Source organism: Chiloscyllium plagiosum, chromosome 39 (assembly GCF_004010195.1).
Source record: "Chiloscyllium plagiosum isolate BGI_BamShark_2017 chromosome 39, ASM401019v2, whole genome shotgun sequence".
In the NCBI taxonomy this organism is placed as follows: Eukaryota; Metazoa; Chordata; class Chondrichthyes; order Orectolobiformes; family Hemiscylliidae; genus Chiloscyllium; species Chiloscyllium plagiosum.
Window position 1 is genome coordinate 1,099,826 of NC_057748.1, and position 25,636 is coordinate 1,125,461.

The 25,636-nt window shown below is 40.1% G+C and overlaps 1 protein-coding gene across 1 annotated transcript in view; it reads left to right on the forward strand.

The window, feature by feature from the left end:
- Positions 1 to 25,636, forward strand: part of LOC122542084 (CCR4-NOT transcription complex subunit 3-like) — an 89,387-nt gene that overhangs the window by 1,010 nt on the left and 62,741 nt on the right. The window lies entirely within an intron of this gene.

Below are 25,636 nucleotides of genomic sequence, written 5' to 3' on the forward strand. Positions count from 1 at the left end.
CCCTTCTTGTCAAATGTAATGAGTAGCTAGGAACTTTGTGATTTGGTTCAGTAAATTGGAGTATATACCTATGAAACCGTGCTAACAATACTGCTGCACATCACAGGCCCCACAAGTGAATTGTGTTGTTCGGCATCACTTATCCCTCTCCCCTTTTACGGTATTCAGAAAGCTTGTTGTCCCTGTAATGCATACTTGGCGTTACAACATTCTTAGATGTGTCCCTGCTTCTGTCGACATCTTAGCATCAAGGCTAAAGTGAAATTGGTGCTTTTCTCTCAGTTTTGTAATTTTTGCAACAGACAGCAGTTAGTTTTACAGAATTGAGAAGCAAGATTTAGATTTGATCTCATTCAGGGAAAGGGAGGTTGGTGAATCAATACAGAAGCTGATACTAGCTAGATCTTGTACTGATCGAACACACACATGGTGAGTCAAGTGCAACAATATTCAGAAGGGACTCTCAGTTCCTGCACATTCTACACTGAAAGCAGATGGTGGTAGGGGATGGGTGTGATGGCGATGCAAGGCACAAAATACTAACTTGAGGCAGTCTATTGCATGCCCAGTAACCAACTTGACATTGTGACCCTCTTAATGCCGATCTCTCATTTTTTTTTGTAGAGATCTTTCAGATCAGAGAGTGCTTTCTCTATTATCACAGAATTCTCCACAGAGTAGGACAAGGAGTGACTGCCCTAGTGTTTTTGTGGCTCAGTGGTTAGCACTGCTGCCTCACAGCGTTCAATTCCCGCCTCGGGCAACAGTTTGTGTGGAGTTTGCACATTCTCCCCGTGTCTGCGTGGGTTTCCTCCCACAGTCCAAAAATGTGTAGGTTAGGTGAATTGGCCATGCTAAATTGTCCGTAGTGTCAGGTGAAGGGGTAAATGTCAGGGAATGGGTCTGGGTGGGTTGCTGTTTGGAGGGTCATTGTGGACTTGTTGAGCTGAAGGGCCTGTTTCCACACTGTAAGTAATCTAATCTAAAAAAAAATGCCAGTTTTCAGGGCAGAGTTGGAGATTTTACTGGGAACTGAAATGAACAACAGTCTTATCAATGGATCTGTGATTACCTATAGCATATATCAATGAGAGCTGTGATTTGGTTCACACACACACTGTAAAATATGATGTGCAGGAACCGCTTTTGGACTAGGGTGGGCAAAGTTAAAAATCACACAACACCAGACTATAGTCCAAAAGGTTTATTTGGAAGCGTTTGCTTTCTGTTATGACATGCAGTAAATCACTCAGCTAATTTAAACCCGACACACAGAGAAGCTCATCTCGCGCTGTAATCTATTAAATTTCGAAAGGCAAAAAACTATCTCAGAGGTCGCTATTTAAAGTAAAAATTAACAATTTTATTCTTTAAGTCCAAAAGAGAACTTTAGATAACTATTTACAACACCTTTCTCTTAAACCTATCTTTTACCTGCCACTCTATAATACTGGTCTGATTTAAAAAAGAATCCCATTTAAATATTACAGAAAAAATCACGTTTCAAAACCAGTCAACTTTGTTGATTCGCCTTTATAGATTTTCCTCTGTAGACTTTTCTAGATCAGCTTTTCTTTGGTCTTCTGCTGCTCAACTTTTCTGATGGACAGATACTTTTCAGAGAGCTATTCAGCTAGCAGTCTATACTTGTTGATGTTCTTGACAGTTCTCCCCCTAACTGTTCAAAATGTCTGGTTTTATACCTCAGCATTAGATAATTTTGTTGGTTTGATGTCATCAAAACATTCAATTCAAATTCGATTGGATTTCGGTATCTGAGGCATAATTTAAACTGATTGGCAGAATTTGAATTTGTTTTTGTTCCATGGCATTTGAATCCCAGCGATTTGTTTCAACCAATGTTACATTTTTAAATTGTTCAGTACACTGTGCTTTCAGTCAGTCCTTGCTAGCTTCCTCTCTCTCGAAGGTATAGTACACACCTACACCTTCATAACACCTCCCTCTTAAGAAAACTTGAACGATCATAATGAAAAGATGGCTTCATTTTTTTCTCTATTCCTTAACCACATTACTATGACATACATAAGACTTTAAGTTCGTATTAATTTCTTCCCACCTATATAACATTGAATAGAAATCAATCTCATCTATACTTTCAGTTAAATCCATGATAACGCATCTGCGATTACATTCTTACAACCCGCTAAATGTATGATTTGTAAATTAAAACTCTATAACATAAGACTGCAATGAAATAGTCTCATATTCTTGTCTTTAAAGCGTTCCCAGAATATAAGAGGATTGTGATCCGTCTCCGACACATTGTTCGTGACGTACACATTAAAATGTTGTAAGGCCAGAACCAAACTCAATAGCTATTTTTCGATCGTGGAGTATTTCCTCTGGTGGATGTTGAATTTCTTCGAAAAGTGCTCAACTGGCAGTTCAATCCCATCATCTTCCTGTAGCAGTACAGCTCCAACTCCTGTGTCACTAGCATCGATGGCAAGTTTGAAGGTTTCAAAAAGATTGGTGTGGCTAAAACTGGTGCAGTGGTTAATATTGCTTTTAACTGGTCGAATGCCTCCTGGCATTGTTCTGTCCACCGAAACTTTGTGTTGTTCTTTAGCAAATCGGTTAATGGTGCCACTACACTGCTGAAGTTTGGAACAAACCTCCGATAGAATCTGCTTAGTCCCGAGAATCGAAGCACTTCTTTCTTTGAGGTTGGTTGTGGAAATTCCTCGATGGCCTTCATCTTTGTGTTCCATGGGGTCAACCTTCCATGTCTGATGTTATGTCCCAAGAACGTCATTGCTGCTTTCATGAATTCAGTTTTATTTAAGTTTATCACCAGTTTTGCTTCTTATAGGCGTTCAAAGAGTTTAACAACTGTACCACGTGATCTTTCCAGGACTTAGTAAAGATCACTACATCATCCGGATGTAACCCAGCCACAACTCTGTTCATAAGTTTTTGGAATATGGCAGATGCATTCTTCATTCCAAAGGACATCACTTTGAATTGATATAGCCCATTTGGGGTTACAAATGCAGAAATTTCTTTTGCCATCTCTGATAAAGGTACCTGCCAATAACCATGCTGTAAGTCCAACTTGGTGATGTAACTGGCTTGTCCAACTTTCTCCATATAGTCCTTCAATCTTGGTATTGGATATAAGTCCAATTTTGTAATGGCGTTGACCATCTGATAATCCTCGCCAAATCGTTAAGTCCTGTCCAGTTTGAAAGCTAAGACAATTGGCAAACTCCACTCATGCTACCTTGGTTCAATGATATCCTCACTGAGCATGGCCTCCACCTCCTAGACCTGTCCGGCTTTGAATGGATTAAGCCGATAGGGGTGTTGTTTTATTGGAACAGTATTCTCTATGTCTACCTCATGCACAATAGCATTATTCCTCCCCATCTGTTTCCTACATATGTCCTCATACTGCAGTAACAAACCTTTTAACTGTGTTCTATGCTCCTATTCCACTCCTCAAGGACTTCATTTTTTAACATATTTTGAGGCACATCAAACTCCACAATATATGGATTTGATCCTTCACTCTGCGGGGCAGTAACTAACACATGTTTCTCCAGTTCTTTCTTCTAGTTCTCTGGAGGGGACCTACACAATCAATTATTACCCGCGTGAAAGGTTCTTCGAATGCAGAAATTGGCAACAAAGGTGCTGGTTTTATTACCATCTGTGGCTTACGTACCATTTGGTATATATGACACTATGGCAAAAGTTAACCACATCCTTGTGCATTCCCAACCAATAAAAATGTTTTTGTATTTTAGCCTGAGTCTTTCATACCCCTAGGTGACCTCATACAGGTAGTTCATGTGCTACCTATAACACTTCCTGTCTGTATGCTACTGACAATACAATCTGGTGCATTCAGCCCATTTTACCTCCGCACTAACCTGCTGTGGTCTCCATTTTCGTCTTAGGATTCTATCTTTCAGATAATAACCCTCAGGAATATTCTCCGCCTGCTTTTTGGAATACACAGCCACATATACATCTTTTATCATCTTGCCTTTCTGTTGCAAGTGTCTTAGCTCTTAAGGACTAAACACTTCAGTCTGACCCTCCTCCTGTTCAGGTTTTTCCTGCACCATTATGTCAAATAGGTAGTCTCTTAACTGAACCTCAACTCCTTCATCTTTCTCTTTAGTTTTTGCTTCATGATGTGACTTATGATTTTGGGATCTTGTTACTACACAGTCTGGGAAAATACCAGAGTATTTTTCTTTTAACTCCTCAGTTTCTTGTTCTTCCTTGGGCTTCTCCACAACAAGAGATGTCACTCCCACCTTGGACCCTGCTAAATCGTTCCCAAGATCAAACTGGATTCCTGGAACTGACACTCTTCAATCACTCCCACTGTAACTTCCCCAGTCTTGAGTTCGCACTCCAACCTGATCTTACATAGGGGAATGCTAAATTTCTGTAAATCGTTCCCAAGATCAAACTGGATTCCTGGAACTGACACTCTGTCAATCACTCCCACTGTAACTTCCCCAGTCTTGAGTTCACACTCCAACCTGATCTTACATAGGGGAATGCTAAATTTCTGTACATCTATCTGACAAATTACCACTTTCTCGGGTAACGTCAGAAAGTGTGCAGATTCACTCATCTCTTACTAGTAGAGACCGGTTAGATCCTGTATCTCTCAAAATTTCTTGTGTCGTTGCCTGCCCCTCTTTCTGAGTAAACTTTACCCATCGAGGTGAATTCTTTATAGAGATCAGGTACTAACTCCATACCCAGCCCTTGCCGAGGCTGTGCACTCACCTGCAGCTCCTTGGCTCTTCTTGGGGTTTCCTTTACTACTTTCACTAATGCCACTGGCTTAGCTTCTTTTACCACATCTTTGCCCATTATGCCTTTCTTTAACGGCCAGCACTGTGACTTTACATGTCCCCCTTTACCACCATGGAAACATCTGAGGCCTTTCACCTACTTGCCACCCTCTTGGGCTTCTTTTTTAACCTGTTGTAAACACTTAGAAGTGTTCTCTATTCTTTGTTTCTTGTGTAGGATCTCCCCTTCTCCCAATTTCTATCCCTCACAGACAAAATGCTGCCCGGAATCTTGGCTTATGTACCAACATGTATTCATCTGCGAATTCTCCTGCCCTTCTCATTTCCTGAACTTCCTGTGAATTAAACTACCCCAGCAGAATAATCTGTCTTAGAGCCTCATAGGTCTTATCTATCTTTAATGCCCACACCCATCAATCAAAGTGACTATGTTTAATTCTTTTGAACTCAAAATAAATCTGACCTGGTTCCTCCTTTTGTGTTTCTGACCTGCTGTGTGTTTGCTTCTGGTACCAATTCATAAGCACTTGAAATAGCCTGTTTGACCACTTCATAATCTCTTGACCCCTCATCTGACAGCATGGCAAATACCTCACTAGCTCTGCATACCAGTTTAGTCTGAACTAGCATTACCCATGAATCCTCGGATCACCCCGTCTGCCTCGCCAATTTTTCAAATGAAATGAGGAAGGCTTTGATATCTTTCTCATCAAAATGTGGCAGAGTTTTGACATATTTGTATATATCACTACCTTCTCTTTTAATCTCCATCCTGTTAACTTGACTTTGCTTACTAAGTTGCAACTTCTCAAGTTCAAATTCTGTCTCCTTTTGCTCAGCTAAGAACCTTCCATCTCTTTCACCTTTCTTTTCTCTCCTCTCTCTTTCTTCTATTTCTCTTTCCCTTTTTTCTTTCTCTCTCTTTGCTCAACTAAAAACCTCCTCTCTCTTTTTCCTCTCTCTCGCTTTGTTTATCTTCTAACTCCATTTTCCTCAATTGTAATTTTTTTTTTAACTCTACTGTACTTATCTGTTTCTCTGGCATGCCTAAGTGTTTGAGTAATTCCCTACAATTTCAGCTTTGTTTTTGTCCTTGGTTAAACCCAATTCTAATCTCTTTGCTAATTATTAAAGTATGTCTTTACTTTTCTTTCTAAACTTTCTTGGCAAATTTGGGAATCATCTTCAAACCCCAGAACTTCTTTAGCAATTTTAACAGCCATTTCTCTCACTTTTAATTGAACCAACCACAAGTAACCGAAATTAAACAAATTGTCCCCCACGTTTTATTTAAAGATCTAGGACACTAATCGGCAAGTGTTTAAATGTGCTGGGCTTTTGTCAAACCCCAAATCTATTCAAATCTGTCTAAATCTCAGACTGGGTCTGTCTAAGCCTGTTCACTTCACGAATCCGAGACCCAAACTGTTCAAATCCTGGCATGGAGCCCCCAAACTGTTATGACATGAGGTAAAACCCTCTGCTAATTTAAACCTGACACAGAGAAGCTCACCATGCGCCATAAATCTGTTAAATTTTGAGAGGCAAAGAACTATCCCAGCGGTTACTATTTAAAGTAAAAATTAACAATTTTATTTTTTAAGTCCAAAAAAGAACATTAGAGAGCTATTTAAAACTGCTTTCTCTTAAACCTATCTTGCCTCCCACTCTACAATACTGTTTGGATAAAAAAAAATTACGTTTCAAAACCAGTCAGCTTTGTTGACTTGCCTTTGTAGGTTTCCTCTGTAGATTTTTCTAGAGTTAAGGAGATGTCCAGCATGGAAACAGACCCTTCGGTCCAACCTGTCTATGCCCCACCTGCCAGCACCCGGCCCATATCTCTCCAGACCCTTCCTATCATATATCCATCCAAATGCCTCTTAAATGTTGCAATTGTACCAGCCTCCACCACTTCCTCTGGCAGCTCATTCCATACACGTACCACCCTCTGTGTGAAAAAGTTGCCCCGTTGATCTCTTTTATATCTTTCCCCCCTCACCCTAAACCTATGCCCTCTAGTTCTGGACTCCCCGACCCAGGGAAAAGACTTTGTCTATTTACCCTATCCATGCCCCTCATAATTTTGTAAACCTCTATTAGGTCACCCCACATCCTCCGACGCTCCAGTGAAAACAGCCCCAGCCTGTTCAGCCTCTCCCTATAACTCAAATCCTCAAACCCTGGCAACATCCTTGTAAATCTTTTCTGAACCCTTTCAAGTTTCACAACATCTTTCCGATGGGAAGGAGACCAGAATTGCACGCAATATTCCAACAGCGGCCTAACCAATGTCCTGTACAGCCGCAACATGACCTCCCAACTCCTGTACTCAATACTCTAACCAATACAGGAAAGCATACCGAACGCCTTCTTCACTATTCTATCTACCTGTGACTCCATTTTCAAGGAACTATGAACCTGTACTCCAAGGTCTCTTTGTTCAGCGGTACTCCCCAGGACCTTACCATGAAGTGTATAAGTCTTGCTAAGATTTGCTTTCCCACAATGCAGCACCTCGCATTTATCTGAATTAAACTCCATCTGCCACTTTTCAGCCCATTGGCTCACGTGATCAAGATCCTGTTGTAATCTGAGGTAATCTTTTTCGCTGTCCACTACACCTCCAATTTTGGTGTCAACTGCAAACTTACTAACTTTACCTCTTATGCTTGCATCCAAATCATTTATGTAAATGACAAAATGTTCTAGGTCAGCTTTTCTTCGGTCTTCTGCACAACTTTTCTTACGTACAGGTACCTTTCAGTGAGCTATTCGGCTAGTAGTCTATACTTGTTGGTGTTCTTGGCAGTTCTCCCCCTAACTGTTCAAACTGTCTGGTTTAAACCCCAAAACATCAGATCATTTCATTGGTTTGATGTTATTTCAAATTTGTTTGGATTTTGGCACCTGGGGCATAATTTAAACTGATTGGCCGAATTCGAATTTGTTTTTGTTCCATAGCATTGGAACTCCAGCTACATGTTTCAGCCAAGTGTTACATTTTTAAATTGTTTAGTGCTGACTGTGTTTTCAGTCAGTCCTTGCTAGCTTCCTCTCTCTCTTGAAGGTACAGTACACACCTACACCTTCATAACACTTTTGGGACGCTGCTCCTTCAGGTAGCTGTTTAGCAGGATCAGGGACACAGAATTTATAGCAATGCATTACAGTGTCATGCAACTGAAATTATATATTGAACAAACCTAGATTGCTGTTAAGTCTTTCATTTTTTAGAATGGGTTACAGGTTCGGTTCTTTAATATGTAAATCCCAGAATTTTTTTAACTCACATTCTCAAGATAACTTAAAGTTTTATAAAACAAAGTGACATCTCAGCTCAGATAGTGCATTAAAGGTATGCGGTTAGAGTCTGTCTGTATCCCCATCTTGAGTTGGACTGGTTCTATTTCCAAAGTAGGAATTTATAAAATATTGCGTGGATTGATTGTGCCTGCATTGACTGCTTGTAGATTATGTGCTTTTTGAGCAAAATAGAACATATCTGCAAATATAATTCTGCAGATGCAAAACCCCCATAGACTTATATGTGTGTGTGCATGCATGAGAGACTGAGAGTGTGTGTTTGCATGTGTGCATACTTGGTAAAGTGTTTGTGAGTGTGATGGAGTATAAGCCTGTGACAGGGTGTGTGCATGGATGTGAGTGTGGAGGGTGTATGTATGTATATGTGTGTGTGTGTGAGAGCGTGTGTATATGAGAGAGTCATGTATATGGGTGTGTGAGTATGTAAGAGTGTGTGACAGAGAGAGAGTATGGTACAGTGGGGTCACCTGTAATGTGACATGAACCCAAGATCCTGGTTGAGGCCATTCTCATGGGTTCTGAACTTAGCTATCAGCCTCTGCTCCATGACTTTGCGTTGTTGCTTGTCCTGAAGTCCGCCTTGCAGGATGGTCACCCGAAGATCCAAGGCCGAATGTCCCTGACCGCTGAAGTATTCCCTGACTGGGAGGGAATACTTCTGTCAAGCAATCCGTTGTCGTAGCGTCTGCTTGGTCTTGCCGATGTACCATGCCTCAGGGCATTCTTGCCTGCAACATATGACATAGACAGCATTGCCCAAGCCTCATGAGTACCTGCCGCATACATGGTGGGTGTTGTCCCCACATGTAATGGTGTACATGTGGGGGCACCACCCACCATGTACACGGCAGGTATGCATGTGACTCGGCTAACCTTGTCTATCTCATATGCTGCAGGCAAGGATGCCTTGAGAAATGGTACATTGGCGAGACCAAGCAGACGTTATGACTGCGGATGAATGGATACTGTACAACAATCACCAGACAGGGATGTCCTTTCCTAGTTGGGGAATACTTCAGCGGTCAGGGACATTCGACCTCGGATCTTCAGGTGACCATCCTCCAAGATGGATTTTGGAATATGCAACAACGCAGGGTGGTCAAGCAGAGGCTGATAGCTCAGTTCCAAACCCATGAGAATGGCCTCAACTGGGACTTTGGGTTCATTCACAGTACAGGTGACCCCACCACACTATTTGCTCTCTCTCTCGTGCGCACACACACACACCCTGTCACATGCTTCTACTTCATCACACTCTCTCAGACACTTTACCAAGCATGCACACAAGCAAACACACACTTTCTAACGCACACACCTCTCTTGCTCATGCATGCACACACACTTAGAAGTCTGAGGTAAATTTGCATTTGCAGAACTATTTTTGTAGATATATTTTGCTCAAAAAACGTACACGTCTGCAGGCAGTCAATCCATGCAATATTTTGTAAATTCCTACTGTGGAAATAGAATCAGTTTGACTCAAAATTGGGATACAGACAGACTCTAACCTCACACCTTTAATGCATTGTCTGAGCTGAGATGTCACTTTGTTTTATAAAACCTTAAGTTATCTCAAAAATATGACTTAAATGAAGTTCTGGGATTTACATATTAATGAACCGAACCTGTAACCCATTCTAAAAGATGAAAGACTTAATGGCAATTTAGGTTTCTGTTGCATGACACTAATCTTTTGCTATAAATTCTGTCTTATGATCCTGCTCCACAGCCACTTAATGAAGGAGCAGTGATCTGAAAGTTAGTGCTTCCAAATAAACCTGTTAGATTATAACCTGGTGTTGTGTGATTTTTAACTGTAAAACATACCAATACACTATTTAAATGTCTAAAAATTGCAAATTATCTGTTAGTTTATTTCAGCATTACTTATGGGAGCTTGATGTTTACAAACTGACAACTGCTTTTTCTACATGACAGTAGTGACTGAACCTCAAAACAATAACATCTCATTGGCTGAGGTAGGATTTCCTGAAGCACTATATAAACAAATTCACTCTTTGGTCTTTTATCCAGTGTAGTATTTGTGTTTATTTAATAATATTCAGTAAAGCCAGTTCTGCTTACTTACTGTTATTTGGTAAAGTGATTGTTTACTGAAGTAGTGAAAGTGAACTTCATTTGCTAGAGACAGCAGAGTTTAGAGATGAATTGACTGTTCGTTTCAAGAAAAAATATAAAGAATACCAGAAATGCTTCATTGCATTCATTGATCTGACCAAAACATTTGATTTATTAAAAATTAGGAGGTTCTGTGGATTATGTTCCCAGGATTAGGATGTCTAACAAACATCCTCACAATCTAGCAGCTGTTTCATGATGATATGACTGCAACCATCTTGAGTAGGAGATCTGAAACAGATGGCAAACTCTTTAACCGCAATCACCTCTGTGTCCCAAATTGAAATAACTACTGTAGACATGCATGATTTACAGTTTGTGGATGATTACTGTGAAACTGCTCATTCTGCACCACGTTTGCAGGTCACTCTGAATCTTTTCAACTTTGCACACAGGAAGCTTGGTTTGACCATGAGTGTTTCCAAAACAAAACTTATGTCAACCCATACCTGGTCAGACAAATATTCTACCTTCCTAATGTGCTCAATGAGGGAAATGTTGAGCATATGCCACCTTTGATGAAGAGATCCAACATAGGAGCGGTTGTGTCTGTTCAACTTCCTGCAAATTACAACAAAAGTGCTGACAGCAAATACCTCAACAAATTAACAGAAGTCCTAGTGTACAGAGCAATTGTATTCACCAAATCCCTATACTGCAGTGGGATTCAGATAGCATATTAGTCATGCACAAAAACATAAAAGAAATTCTGTCAGCAATCTCTCTGCCACATCCTTCAAATTCAATGGAAGGATTGTTGAATAAATGCAATGTCTTCCTTGAAGCCAGTTCCACAGCATTAAGTTAAAACTCTTGCAGAATAATGTTCCATGGGCTGGACATTCTATCTGAGTGACTGGAAACTATCTTCCAGATGAGGTTGAGGAAAATGCTTCAAAGAGACTCTGAAACTCTCTTGAAGAATGGCAGCATTGATCACCAGGTGGGGCTTTCTGCCAATCACTGGTGAAATTCATCTCTCGCTGTATCAGGTGTTGAGGCCAAGTGATGGTGAAGGAAAGAAAAGGAACAAACCAGGACTGTGGTTTACTTCGCTCGTTTTGTAAAATATTCTGTGGCACCTCTCTTGACCTCAAACCTAAAAATGATTAATTCAGCACTCTAGAATCTTGCTGTGCACGGATTGACCACTGCAGTTCCTATGTTACAATATCTTTGCTACTGCTCCCACATGGATATCCTACCCTGTCTGTCCAAAGATTGAAGGGTTGCGAATTGACCTGTGAAGTCAAATGAAAGCATCATCCACAAATGGAGGGACAACTAATGATGGCATCATGTGGTGAGAATTATGATAAATCATAATGTGTGGTGATCGATGATTTATTTACCAGACATATTTATTTGGGGTATTGACGACTGCTGCTCCATTCAGTACCTTAAACTTTCATTTCTTCCAATGTTTGCCCTCCACAAGATATACGGCAACAACTCACCAAGATTCTTTTGACAGTGTCTATATCATCTGGAAGAATAGGGCAGCAAGCACACACGCCATGTTGCCTTCATTGTTGCTGAAAAGCCTGGAACTTCTTCCTTAACAGAATTGCACACACAGCTGCATCAGATGGACTGCAGTGGTTCCAGAAGTTAGGTAATCCCCAACTTTTTAAGGACAATTAGGGATGGACAATGAATGCCTACAAGTGACATTGACATTTCAAGAACAAATAAAGTTGAAGCTAAAGATTGGAGGTATGGATAAGGATGTTAAAAAAAATGAGGTGAAAGGTTAGGAAAATGAAGGGCAGGAAATTGAGGTGAAGGAGAAAATGGAGGTGAAAATACTCATGTCTGAGTGAATGAGACAAAAGATTTGTTCATTCCTAGCATCTCATGGGAATGAAGTTTAGCATTGTTTTAGCATGAGACATTGAAGGATTCCTTGCAGCTATCGAATTTCCTTGAGAGATTAGGTCGTATGGAATATTTTGTCCCCAAATAAATTTGAGCAGAAGTTTAACCTGGATCCTACAATGCATCAGCACTGTCACAAAACTAAATCCTGTTTGATACTAACAGAATATGCATCACGCTAGTTACTTCTATGGGGAATTCTCAATTCCATTGAACTATGCTGGTCTGTTTGTGAAGTGGGAATATTTCTTGAATTATTTGGAAAATCCCTCACTTCAACCCTAAAGTGGAGATGCTGGTGTTGGACAAGGTGTTGGACTGTGTTGGACAAGACCTTGTGTGATTTTTGACCTTGTTGAACCCTGAAGTAAGCTACTAAATGACTTTTGTCTATGCTGGGAAGGTTGTTTCGATGATTTGGAAAGTGACTGTGTTATATCTGGAGATGTTGACTCACCTTACCCACAGCATGTACCTGTACCATCATTGAATCAAATTATTGTTTAGGTATCATGTTACCACTTAAAATTAGTAGTTATTTTTACAGCTCCACTGTGCTTTTGACACTACTTATAATGCAGTGTAAATGTGTGTGCACTTTGTTACACAGAGATGTACACGGATTGGTGACATAGCAGCTGATACTCCCATCATACTGCTCAAGCATTTCACAGCGTAAGATCACTTTTTACATTCTTTACCATTCTTAACCAAAGTTCAGTGGTTAGCATTCTCATCTGAGAGTTGCAGCATTTGAGAGGTCAAGTCCCACTCCCGGACCTGAGTACAAGAATATATACTCTGGCTCTGTAGCACTGACGTGAGAGAGTGCTGTACTGTCATATCTCAGATAAAATGTTAAACCAAAGCCCCATCTGCCCATTCAGATTATTGTCAAAAATCCCATGGTAGTATTTTGAAGAGAAGCAGGGAAGTTCACCCTTGTGTTCTGATCAGTATTTATGCCTCAGTTACCATCACAATGTGACAAATTATTTGAACATGGTTACATTGATTATGGGATCTTGCTGTTTGTATATTGGCTGCTGCATTTCCTACATTGCACCAAACAGGGATTACACTTCAGAAGTACTTACTGGCTGTAAATGATTATTAAATGTTTAGTAGCTATGAAAGTGCAGTATAAAATGTATTTTTTTCAATTGCATTATATACAGGGCTCTGTTTCTGTTGGTCCTGCCCCATGGAATTCATTTGTTCCTTCTTTGACTTGATGTTTTCTTCCCATGTCCAGTCCCTTTTCACTTTAATCCATAATTCCTCTGATGCTTTATATCAGTTTCAGAATTTCTAGATCCAGCTGCCTTCTCTTTACTATGAACATCCAAGCCCTTTACACATCCTTCCCCTCATCAGGATGGTCTCAGGCTGTCCGTTTTTTCCTGGAAAACAGGCCTGAACTGTCCCCATCCACCACCACCAACTTCCTTCACCTGACTAAGTTTGTCTTCTCTCTGAAGAACTTTTTTTAACTCCTCTCGCTTTGATCTGGTCTAAGGGATGGCCATGGGTACTTGGGCCCTAGTTATGCCAGTCTCTTTGTGGGTCATGTAGAACATTCCTTGTTCCAGTCTTACTCCAGCCCCCACTAATAACTCTTTCTGCAGCATATCGATGATATCATCTATGCTGCTTCCCTCTCTTGTCCAGAATTAGAGAAGTTTATCTATTTCCCTTCCATTTTCCCCCTTGCTCTCCCAGCTTCACCTGGTCCAACTCTGGAGAGAAGAACAGTTGGGCAGGCAAAGGAATTGGTAAAAGTCAGTTTGGGAGAATCAGTAAGTGTCAATGGGGACCAATAGTGGCTTGTTTGTGAATGCAGCCCATGTGATGACAACGTCTGGTGTGTGGCACTTGGGTGAGCAATTTGGAGAAGATGCTGAGGCCCTAAAATTATTGAACTCAATATTGGGTCCAGAAGACTCAAAATCGGAAAATGAGATGCTCTTATTCCAGCTTATGCTGAGCTTTGCTGGAATGCTGTAGCAAGCCTGAGACAGAGATGTTGGCCAGGGAATGTGTTAGTGGGTTGAAGTGGCAGGCAACAGGAAGCTCAGGATTATTTATTTATTTATTGCCACATGTATTTTGCTACAGAATACTGTGAAAAATGTTGTACAGTATCACTCCTCTCTCGCGCCATCTTAAAACACACAAATAAACCAAAAAATAGAACACAAATGCAGAAAATAAAGAAATAGTGTTCAACTTTACAGTCCTTCAAGTTAAGTGTTCTGCCATGATCCTGGTGGCCACGTGTGAGTTCCCTTCGCTACACTACTGCTGCTCTCGCAAGAGTCGCCACTCTTTGATGTCGTCTTGCCTCAACTGATGCCCTTGCCACTCTCGGTCCTCACTGGACATTGCCAGTACAGTCGTCACTGATGCTGATGAGTACTGCACCAGCCCAAACTTGACTCTGCTGCTGTGAATTCGCTTCATGCCCACCTCGTGATGCAGCCTCTGCCATTGGTTCTTGTATGGGGCCTAAACCCACCTCTGCTGTCTCCTCCATGAATCTGTGTGGAAAGCAAACGCCGCCAGGGACCCAAACTCGTCTCCGTAACACAAACATGAATCAATGCCAGGTCCACCTTGTCGATACAGAAGCTCTGGGCTCACTTCGAGTCCGCGCTGGGCTCACTTGCCAATGTCGTCTCCTCGACTGAGCAAGAGGTAAGTAAGAGAAAGGAGAGAAAAAAGAAAAGAAACGAAAACAGAAGCCGACAGAACAGGCAGTCCCCGAGTTCAGGAGCCCTACTCTACTGCCATCTTGGATCTATTTGCATTTTTTTTAGACAGAACGTAGGTGTTCTGCAAAACAGTTGCCCAGTCTGAATTTCACCTCCCCAGTGGACAGCAGACCACATTACAACCAGCGAATACAGTAGACTAGATTGAGTGAAAGTTCATGTAATGCTGTTGGAGATTGTGTACGTGTTTCTAGAACCTTGATAGCAGGAAGCCCATGACCAATATATTCATCACACTAACTTCAGTTTTTTGCCTCAACTTTATGCAAATTTCAACAACTTCAATTTAAAAGTACTGAAACTTCAGAACTCACTGATTTTGAGCAGACAGAGAATCAGCAAAAAAAAAGTCTGCATGCTTGAAAGTCAAGCAGGATAAATAAAGAAATAATGAAAAAGTGACTCTTCAGTTGAACAGAATAAAAGATACAGAGAGGTAGATGAGTGTGGAATGCAGTTAAGATTTGTGAGTTCTGAAATGAAGCATCCTGTATTTCTGCCCTCCACCTTCAGCAGTTTGCATTTGGACAGCACAGACGTGAAATCAGGCAAGAATGAATGGCAAAACAAAGAGGAGATTAGGAGAGGTGGTTGAAAGCTTCATGAACAAGATGGATTTTACAGGGCTTTAATAGAGAGGATTGAATAGGGGAGGAATTTTAAAAGAGATTCACTACATGTGTGGCCTAAACCTGTGAAGGAACAGCATTAGAAAATCCAGAGGTCTGAAGATTACAGATAAAACTGAAGGGATTTATACGTGCAAATAAGAATCCTAAACCTTTGCAAAACTGGCAACTATTGTTCCTTAACAGAGACAGTAATGGGTTGTGAGCAGGCTGGTGTAGTGTAAGATAAAGAAGAAAGCAGAGGTTTTGATGAAATGCAATATTGAAGTTAGGGAATGGCATTGTTGAGTGTGGGAGATAATATAAATCTGGAAGAGATTTTCAGTGGTAGTTGAACTGAAGCTAGGGTATGGCCTACGAATAAATTGGAGCTGGGTATTGCTGAAGATTCTCTGGCTACAATTGGATTGAGAAAAAAGAAACCAAGTGTGAGTAGTTTCACCTTGCTGCATTATGGAGGAAATGATTGGTATGATCGAGTGTGTTAGAGACTGCAGAGAGGTTCAGATGAGATAGTTCACCACACTCACAGTGGGTATCATGCTATTATGATTAGGACCATTTCAAGGCTACAGCAGTAACAGCACATTAGTTGAGTTCATTGGTCACAGGCACTGTGATTTTGAAGAAGCTAGGTTGTTAAAGACCTTTGTGGTGATCAGAATGTTGGAGGTGAAACATTAGTTTGCTACTTGTTATTGTCTGCATGCATACTTTACTTTAAATCTACTCTCTAACCCACTATACCCAAAGATTACTATTGGTCATGTCATCCTGTGTGGAGGGTCAAATGAGGTCAACCAGTACATTGACATAATCAATCAACAAATAGCATAGTTTAGTGTGGCTCTTTATCCAATTGTCAGAATGCCCTTAAGTAGCTGTTGAAGTGTAGTCACTTTATAACAGATAAGGTCCTATAAATCGCATTGCAGTGAAAGACCAGATGTATTTATTTTTGGCAATGTTGAAACAGGGGAAATGGAGGTCAGGATAGTGGAAGAGGTCCCTGGTCTACAAACAGTACTGTATGATCTTTATCATCCATTTGAATCGCTGGTCTAGGAAGATGGTCTCCATTTAAGGTTTCAACATTACTTCCTTTGTATTTCATTGGAACATCTGTTAAGATAATGTGCTTCAGTCTTAGAACACAACATTGCATCAGTATAACATTCCTATTTCTCAAGCCACTACTACTGAGATCTCTCCAAATGAGTGATCGTTTTGACTTAATTCTGAACAACATAAAAACATAGTATATAGGAGCAGGTGTAGGCCATTCGGTCCTTCAAGTCTGCTCCACTGTTCACTATAAGAATGGCTGATCATTCAACAGTCTCCTGTTACTGCTTTCTCTCCATATCCCTTGATGCCTTTAATCCAAAGCACTATATCTACATTATTCTTGTGAGTCTTCAAAACTTTGGCTTCAACAGTTTCCTGTGGCAGAGAATTCTACAGCACACTCTGGGTGAAAAAATTCTTCCTCGTCTCTGACCGAAAAAACCTACCCTAATCCTTAAGCCTGTGACCCTTTGTTCTGGACTCCCTGGTCATTGAGAACATCCTTCCCGAATCTAAGTTGTCCAAGCCTGTTAGAATTTTATAGGTTTCTACGAGATCAACCCCCCCCTCCCCCCCCCGCCCCCAACCATTCGCTAGTGAATGTAGGACTAACCAATCCAGTCTCTCTCCAAATGGCACTCGTATCTCAGGAATCAGTCTGCCTAAATCTTCTTTACACACCCTCAATAGTCAGAATATCATTTTCAGATAAGGAGGCCAAAACTGCACACAGTACTTCAGGTGTGGTCTCGCCAAGGCACTATACAATTGCAGCAAGACTTCCTGGCTCTTGTACTCAAATCCTGTATGAAGGCCAACATACAATTTGCATTCTGCATCACCTGCTGCACCTGCATGCAAAATTTCAGCCAAAAGAACGGCGAATGCAGTAAAACAGAAACAAAAATAGAAATTGCTGGAAAAGCTCAGCAAGTCTGTCAGCATCTGTGAAGATAAATCAGAGTTAACATTTTGGGTTAAATGAAGGGTCACCCAGGTCTGGTTGCACCTCCCTCTTTCCCAAGATGCCTCCATTCAGATGATATTTTGCCTACTTAGCTTGTCCACATCTCACTGAAGCAGCTCTGCATCTTGCTCTCAAATCACCCTCTCATCCAGCTTTGTATCATTTGCAAAGTTGCAGATATTACATGTGGTTTCCTTATCAAAGTCATTAATAGATATTGTGAATAGCCACGGCCCAAGCAATGATCCCTGCAGTACCCCCACTAGTCACTGCCTGCCTTTTGGAAAAAGACCCATTTATTCCTACTCTGTTTTTTCTCTCTTTGCCAGCCAGTTCTCTACACATTTCAGTACATGACCTCCAATCCCATTCACTTTAATCTTACATGGGAATCTCTTATGTGGGTCCTTATTAAAAGTATTTTGAAAATCCAAGTAGATCACATCTATCGGCTCCCCCCTTATCCACTCCACTAGTCACATCCTCAAATGATTCCAGCAGATTTGTAAAGCATGGCTTCCCCTTGTTAAATCCATGCTGATTCTTTCTGATCTTGTCACTATCTTCCCAATTGTTCTGCTATTATATCTTTCTAATGAACTCGAGCATTTTTTTCCACTACCAATGTCAAGCTAACCGATCCATGATTGTTTTCTCTATGCCACCTTTCTTAAATAGTGGGGTTACATAGGCATTCTCCAATTCAGAGGAACCCTTCCACAATCTATAGAATTTGGAAGGTGATTACTCGCCCCTCTGCTCTTTCTCTGGCCACTTCCTTAAGTACTTTGGAATGAAGCATAACAGGCCCTGGGGATTTATCTGCCTTCAATTCTGTTCGTCCTTCAATACTATTTCACTACTAATATTAACTTCTTTCTGTTTCTTCTTCCAGTTAGATCCTGTAATTCCCCCATATTTTTAGTATGTTACTTATGTCCAAGTTCAGTATGAGCATGTTTGAGGGTTATAAACCTACCTTTACAGCCAGAAAAGAGAGAGAGGTTTTCACATTTTTTTTGTTGGAAGTTAGAGGTTCCCAGTTCAATTTGTATTTGACCAAAGACTCCGAAATGAAGGTTACGTGCTGATCCACCATATCAGCCAGTGCCTTTGTACCCCATGTCACCCTACGTGTCACCTCTGTGTCTCTGTAACCCATACTACATCATGTCTGTCTGACTTGTGTTGCCCAATGTCTCTATGACCCCTGTCACCTAGTGTTTTTAAATCAAAACAGACAAGTAATGATTTCTTATCGGTGGGCTTTATGATCAGTGTGACAGGGGAGAATGGGCTCAATTGCTAATATTCTACTAAAGCTCAGAGCTGAACAGGGAATGAACTTCCTGATAACATTATATAACACACTGTCCGGATCATTTTGAAAGGAAGCCAAGAATAAGCTGAGTTTTCCTGCCAGATCATTACATGAATATGGAACTTTGCTGTTTCACTTGTATATCCATGGGTACATTTCACTACACCAAGAAATGTATTTCACCCACATTTTCATTTCTTTCAGTCAACTGTCTGTGTTGGTTTGTGGTGTTTATCCATTTCAGTATGTGGAAATGCTAGATGTAATGCAGTATAATGTCCCAGACTCCTATTCCAAGCAATAGGAAATGTACAGTATAGTGTTGTATCCAGGGTGAATGAATAGAGTTATAGAGTCATACAGCAAGGAAACAGAGCTATCGGTCCAACTGGTCCATGCCAACCATAATCCTAAATTAAATGAGTCCCATCTGCCTTTGCTTTGCCCATATTCCTCCAAACATTTCTTATTCATGTACTTTTTCAAATGGCTTTTAAATGTTGTAACTGTACAACATCTTCGCACAAACTTTGAGTTGTAACTGTACTCTCATCCGCCACTTCCTCAGGAAGTTCATTCCACACACGAACCACTCTGTGTAAAAACATTGCCTGTCATGTCTTTTTAAATCTTCGTCCTCTCACCTTAAAAATATGACCCTTTGTCAAGGAAAAGATACCCACCATACCGTTAAATGATTTTATAAACCTCTATGAGGTCACCTCTCAACTTCCTACGCTCCAATGAAAGAAGTGCCAGCCTATCCCTCTTCACCTTCTAAGTCAAAACCTCCATTCCCAACAACATTCTGACACATCTTTTCTGGACCCTCTCCAGGTTAGTAATATCCTTCTTATAATAGAACTGGACCCAGCACTCCAGAAGATGCTTCACCAACACCCTGTACAACATCCATGTGACTTCCCAACTCCTGTACACCAAAGGACTGAGCAATCGTGCTAAACACCCTATTGACATGTGACGCAAACGTCAAAGAATTATGTGCCTGAACCCCTATAGGTCTCTCTGTTCTACAACACGACCCAGGGGCCTACCTTTAATTGTATAAGTTATTTGCCCTTATTTGTTTTACCAAAATGCAATACCTTGCATTAATCCAAATTAAACACCATCTGTCACTCCACAGCCTATTGACTCAACTGATAAAGATCAGTTTGTAATCTTAGATAACCTTCACACCAATTTTGCTGTCGTCCACACATTTACTAACCATGCCCTCTATATTGTCATCTAAATCATTTATATAAATAACAAACAAAGTGGACCCAGCACCAATACCTGTGGAACACCACTGGTAGCAGTCCTCCAGTATGAAAAACAACTGTCCATCACCAGTTTCTGTTTCCTGCCATTAAACGAATTTTATAACCAATTGGCAAGCTCACCTGGATTCCCATTTTTTAAAACTTTACAAATTAGTCTATCATGTGGAATTTTGTCAATGGCTTTACTAAAGTCCAAGTAAACAATGTTTACCACTTGTCCTCATTAATCTTCTTGGTTACTTCCTCAAAAAACTCAATCAAGTTTGTGAGACACGGTTTCCCTTTCACAAAACCATGCTGACTATCTCCCACCATTCCATTCCTCTACCAAATGCATATAAATTCTATCTTTCAGAATCACATCCAACAACTTGCCCACCACCAAAGGTTCCCAGGTTTTTCCTTACATCCCTTCTTAAATAAAGGCACAACATCATTTGACTCCTCACCAATATTTATAGATGATGCAAATATTTTTGCAAGAAGCCTCACAGTTTCCTCCCTAACTTCCTGCAAAGTCCTGGGATACATTAGATCAGGGCCCAGAGAATTATCCACCTTTATATTTTCTAAAATCTCCACAAATTCCTCTTCTGTAATGCGAGCTATTTTCAAAACATCAATGTTTATTTCCCCGAGTTCTCTAGCCTCCATTTCTTTCGCTGCAATAAAAAGTGACACAAAATATTCATTTAATATCGCCTCCCACGTCCTAAGGTTCAACAAAAAGATGACCTCTTTCATCTTTAAAAGGCCCTATTAGCTCTCTTGCTGTTAATGTATTTGTAGAATCTCTTTGGATTATCCTTAAACTTATTTGCCAAGACTGTCTCATATTCTCTCCTGGCCTTCCTGATCTCCTCCTCAAGAATGCCAATACACTCTATACTGTTCAAGCGATTCATTTGAAGCCAATTGTCTGTTGCTAAATGTGGTTCTTCTTTATTCTTATGTGATAAGCTCTTCATCCCTGTGGTAAATCTTGTGATTGACCCTCTGGACTCCCTCCAACACCAGCACGTCTTTCCTTAGATACAAGATACTACTCACAATATTCCAAATGAGGTCTGACCAGAGCCTTTTATAGCCTCAGCAGTACCTCTCTGCTCTTCTTTTCTAGCTGTCTTGATATGAATTCCCAGATAAGGACAGGGATTGGTCCATTTAAAAAAATCAAGTGAAAATTGTTTGTTCTTTGTGAGATTCTGGAAGAAGTTTGAGCATTTGGTAGAGTTTGATGGAATGGCACTATTATAAATTCTTTGTAATTTTGAACAGTTGGAGCAAACAAAATTAAACGACAATGCAAATATGTTAGCATACCAGGATTAATAGTGTGTCGGATATGCCAGACTTGATAATGAAAGTGTATATAAAATACAAGGATTGACAGTGTGAGTAACATCAGGATTGACCATAAGGCACTGTAGCAGAAATAACCCATTTCCAGCCCATCGAGTCTGCTGCACCATTCGACATTGCTGATATGGTTCTCAACTTTTTTTCCTGCCTTCTCCCAACCCTCAATCCCCTCACAAATCAAGAACCTATCTGTCTGTGTCTTAAATACATTCAAAGATTTGGCCTCCAAAGCCCTCTGTGGCGATGAATTTCATAGATTTACCACACCTTGTTTGAAGAAGTTCCTCATCTCAGTTCTGAAGGGTCTTGCCTTCATTTTGAGGTTGTGTCTTGGGTGGAAACATCTTCTCCGTGTTCACTCTATCATGGCCTCTCAGTATTCTGTAAGTTTCAATGAGCTCCCTCCCCTCAGCCTTCTAAACGCCAGAGATTATGTATTTATTAACCAGGATTGAAAGGCAGTGTATGGTATTCCAGGATTGATAATGAGAATATGGGATGTACTGTGATTAACAAACAGTATGGCATAATGAGAGTGTGTTAATAAATGAGAATTAACATTTATTGGTAAACCAGCATTAACAATGAAGTGACTTGGAAATCTAATACAGGGAGCTCATATTTTGTATGATTTTTGCATTTTATTAATCAAGAAAGTATTAGGAACGTGATTGACTGGAAGTGTTTTCACTTGAAGTGACTCTGAAAAAAATTCTCATATTTCAGTATACAGTGACTGCAGTAAATTGTGGTAACATAAATTCAATAAACCACAGGCACAGGAGATGATGTTGTTAGATATCCCATATATTTGAGGTTTATCAAGCCTTATGTTTATTTGGGACTGAGGGAACATGAGATATTTTAAAGTTTCAAAAGAAAACAACTCTAAAATCATGAGCAGCACACGAGCAATTTTCCTTTACTCCTTTTAAATGTTTGATTGTTTAAGGAATACTTTTAATGTGAACATTGCACAATTTTCATTGACACGGGGAGGGGGGGATCTTTCTGGGGTAAAGGGGTCCTGGACAAGAAGTGGGAAAGAGGACAGGGTTTGATTGCTGAGAGGAGGGTCTGGCCATAGGAAGACTTGGTTTTTTTGGGGTTTTTTTCCAGACAACTCTCTGTTTTAAGAAGCTGCAGACAGGAAGAAAACTTGAGGCCGCGTTTGTTTACAGAAAAGTTCCCTCTGGAGTTGAGCTTGAGCAATAAATGTGCATTATCTTGCTTGCAATTGAGGAAAAGCCAATCTGTGCAAATTAACCCAACTTTCCGATGGAGTCTGCTTTGTAGGCAGAGACTGGTATTTCTGACATTGTTGGTGTATTTAACTCATCAGATATGAGCTTTAAAACACGTATACTTCACAAGCATGCTCTTTAATCAGTACAGAGCAGACAATCACTTCGAGCAATAAAATAGCTGCTTCACCTGGGAAAAGGATTGTAGAAACAAAACATGCTAAAGCTTGCTTAACTACTGCAAAATAGGATTAGAATAATTAGGTGATTGTTTTTGACCAGCACAGACTCAATAGGCTGAAGGACCTTTTTCTGTGCAGTAGCCCTCTATGACTGTATAAGCACTCTGCAGTTTATCATTTCCCCTTTCAGTTGGATATTGTTCAGGAGATTTGGAAATATATGTAAGTCAGATGAGAACAGGAATGTGCTATTCTCATGGTTAAATAGCAATTGTAAATAGGGGAGACTTCATTCAGATATTGGTTGATTCATAGTAGCCATGGAACCATAAGCTTGCAAGGAATCAGGTTTGTAAGATCAAGGAAGGGAAAATAGGGATGCATTTAAGAATATAAGCATACAGTGGATGAAATTGCACAAACTGTTATGTGTCAAATCAGATTTTAGTGGCCATCATCACTGAAATCAGAAAGGAAAATGTACAACGGTGATTACGGTGTGGAGATTTCATTAAAAGTTGTTGCTGGAACAGGGTTAAGGATATTTTGTGAACAGAAATAATGCAGTTTAGTTTCAGGTGCTTTGGACCAAATGGTTCATGTGGAGAAAATGCTGGCATCTACTTCAAGATTATTGGACGATGTGTGTAACTTGATCCAAGTTACAACGTGTAATTAATCAGATGCTGAAGTTAGTTTACCTTAAAATTTGTTTATCTTATATGTGTAACTAGACTCTCAACAGTGTTGTTGTTTTTAACTGAATTCTGGAGACCCGTTTAAAGTGCACTCCATATTAATTAAAAGCACTAACACATCTCCAAGAAGAACTGGTAATTGTAAATCAGCTAACAGTGCAAAACCAGCCATAAATATATGCTTGTGAAGAAAACTGCTGATTTACAGATGAATAATTCACATTCCATTTGTATTAAGTGGGGAAGGGGGGATTTTGCAGGTGTTTTGGAATTGTAAGAGAAAGTGGTTCGTAAGCACAGACAGAACTTTCTACATAAACAAATTGGATGCACTCAATGGCCCCTTGTTCCTAATGTTCACCCCATTATATGCAGTCAGAGATCTAGAAATTTCTCAGTGTGAGCTTTGAAGGAATAAGATTTCTCATTACCCCAGCTTTACTTGCCCCACATCTAAAAAATATTTCTCTTGATACAGTTTGTAGTAGATTCAGATATACTTGCGCACGCACATTTCACCATCACAACAAAAGAATTTGCAAAACACAGCTGGCAGGAGGGAATTTTCTGATCAATATTACTGTGGATTACATTGGAGCACTGGTCTCCACCTGTCCATCAGTCAGAGATTTCACAACCAAACCACAGGCCAGACTGCTTTACAAATAAGGAATTTAAAGTGCAAGCTTATAATTTGAATATTAATTAATGGTAAATGACTCAATGCTAGACCAATGCACATTTTGAAATTGTGACAAGTTAGCAATCTTGTTTTAATATTTGAACAAGTTTTTAGTGTACTTGAATAAAGTATAGGAAATGCAATGAGTTTATAATGACAGAAACTGAACTAATACCAGGAAATAAAGAGACAATGTAAATCGATGTTTTAAACCTGAAAATGTTTAAACTTAAAAACAATCTGTTGTATATATTTTGTAGAATGTCTGTGTATTCTTCCAGAATCCTGTAAGTAAGATGTGAGGTAGTTGGCTGGACCTCCAGTACAATATTACTGGGTTCACATACTTATAAGTGGATTGAGTTAAAATTCACACAACACCAGGTTATAGTCCAACAGGTTTATTTGGAAGCACTAGCTTTCTGAGCGCTGCTCCTTCATTAGGTGGTTGTGGAGTATAAGATCGTAAAACACAGAATTTATAGCAAAAGTTTACAGTGTGATGCAACTGAAATTATATTTTGAAATTACCATGTTGGTTTCAGTTCCTGGTCATTCGAAAAGATGAGAGACTTAACAAACAATCCAGGTCTTTTTCAAAATATAATTTTAGTTGCATCACACTGTAAACCTTTGCTATAAATTCTGTGTCTTACAATCTTGTACTCCACAACGACCTGATGAAGGAGCAGCGCTCAGAAAGCTAGTGCTTCCAAATAAACCTGTTGGACTATAAGCTGGTGCGTGAATTTTAACTTTGTACACCCCAGTCCAACATTGGCATCTCCAAATTATAAGTGGATTGTAATTCACACAAGACAATTGACATTCAATTCAGTATCTTTCTGCACGTATATTGACTGGGAAAAAAAATCAGAATAAATTTAAATGTCCCAGTCTGGTTATTTCAAAATGTCCTCTACTGTGTCATTTTGGTGGGGTGAAAAAGTCTAAAAAAAGTAAACAGAAGATTAAATTGAAATCTGCTGCGCTGAGATGGTGGGGTGAAATGGCCATGGCATCTTTGGAGGACCCGATGAAAAGAATGGATTGGAGTAGGCTGGATCCAAATGGAATGACGACTGATGTTTTATTTGTATGGTTGAGAAAACAGTTGTGTTTTGAGATCAAATCCAATCAACAATTTCAGCTGGAGTGTGACTGGTTGTGATGTCATCAGAGTGGAACTCTCAGGTGCACGAGCTCTGTCTGTGTATAATGGCGTGTTTGATAGCTACCATCATGGTTTGAGCTATTGAGATATTCACCATCTT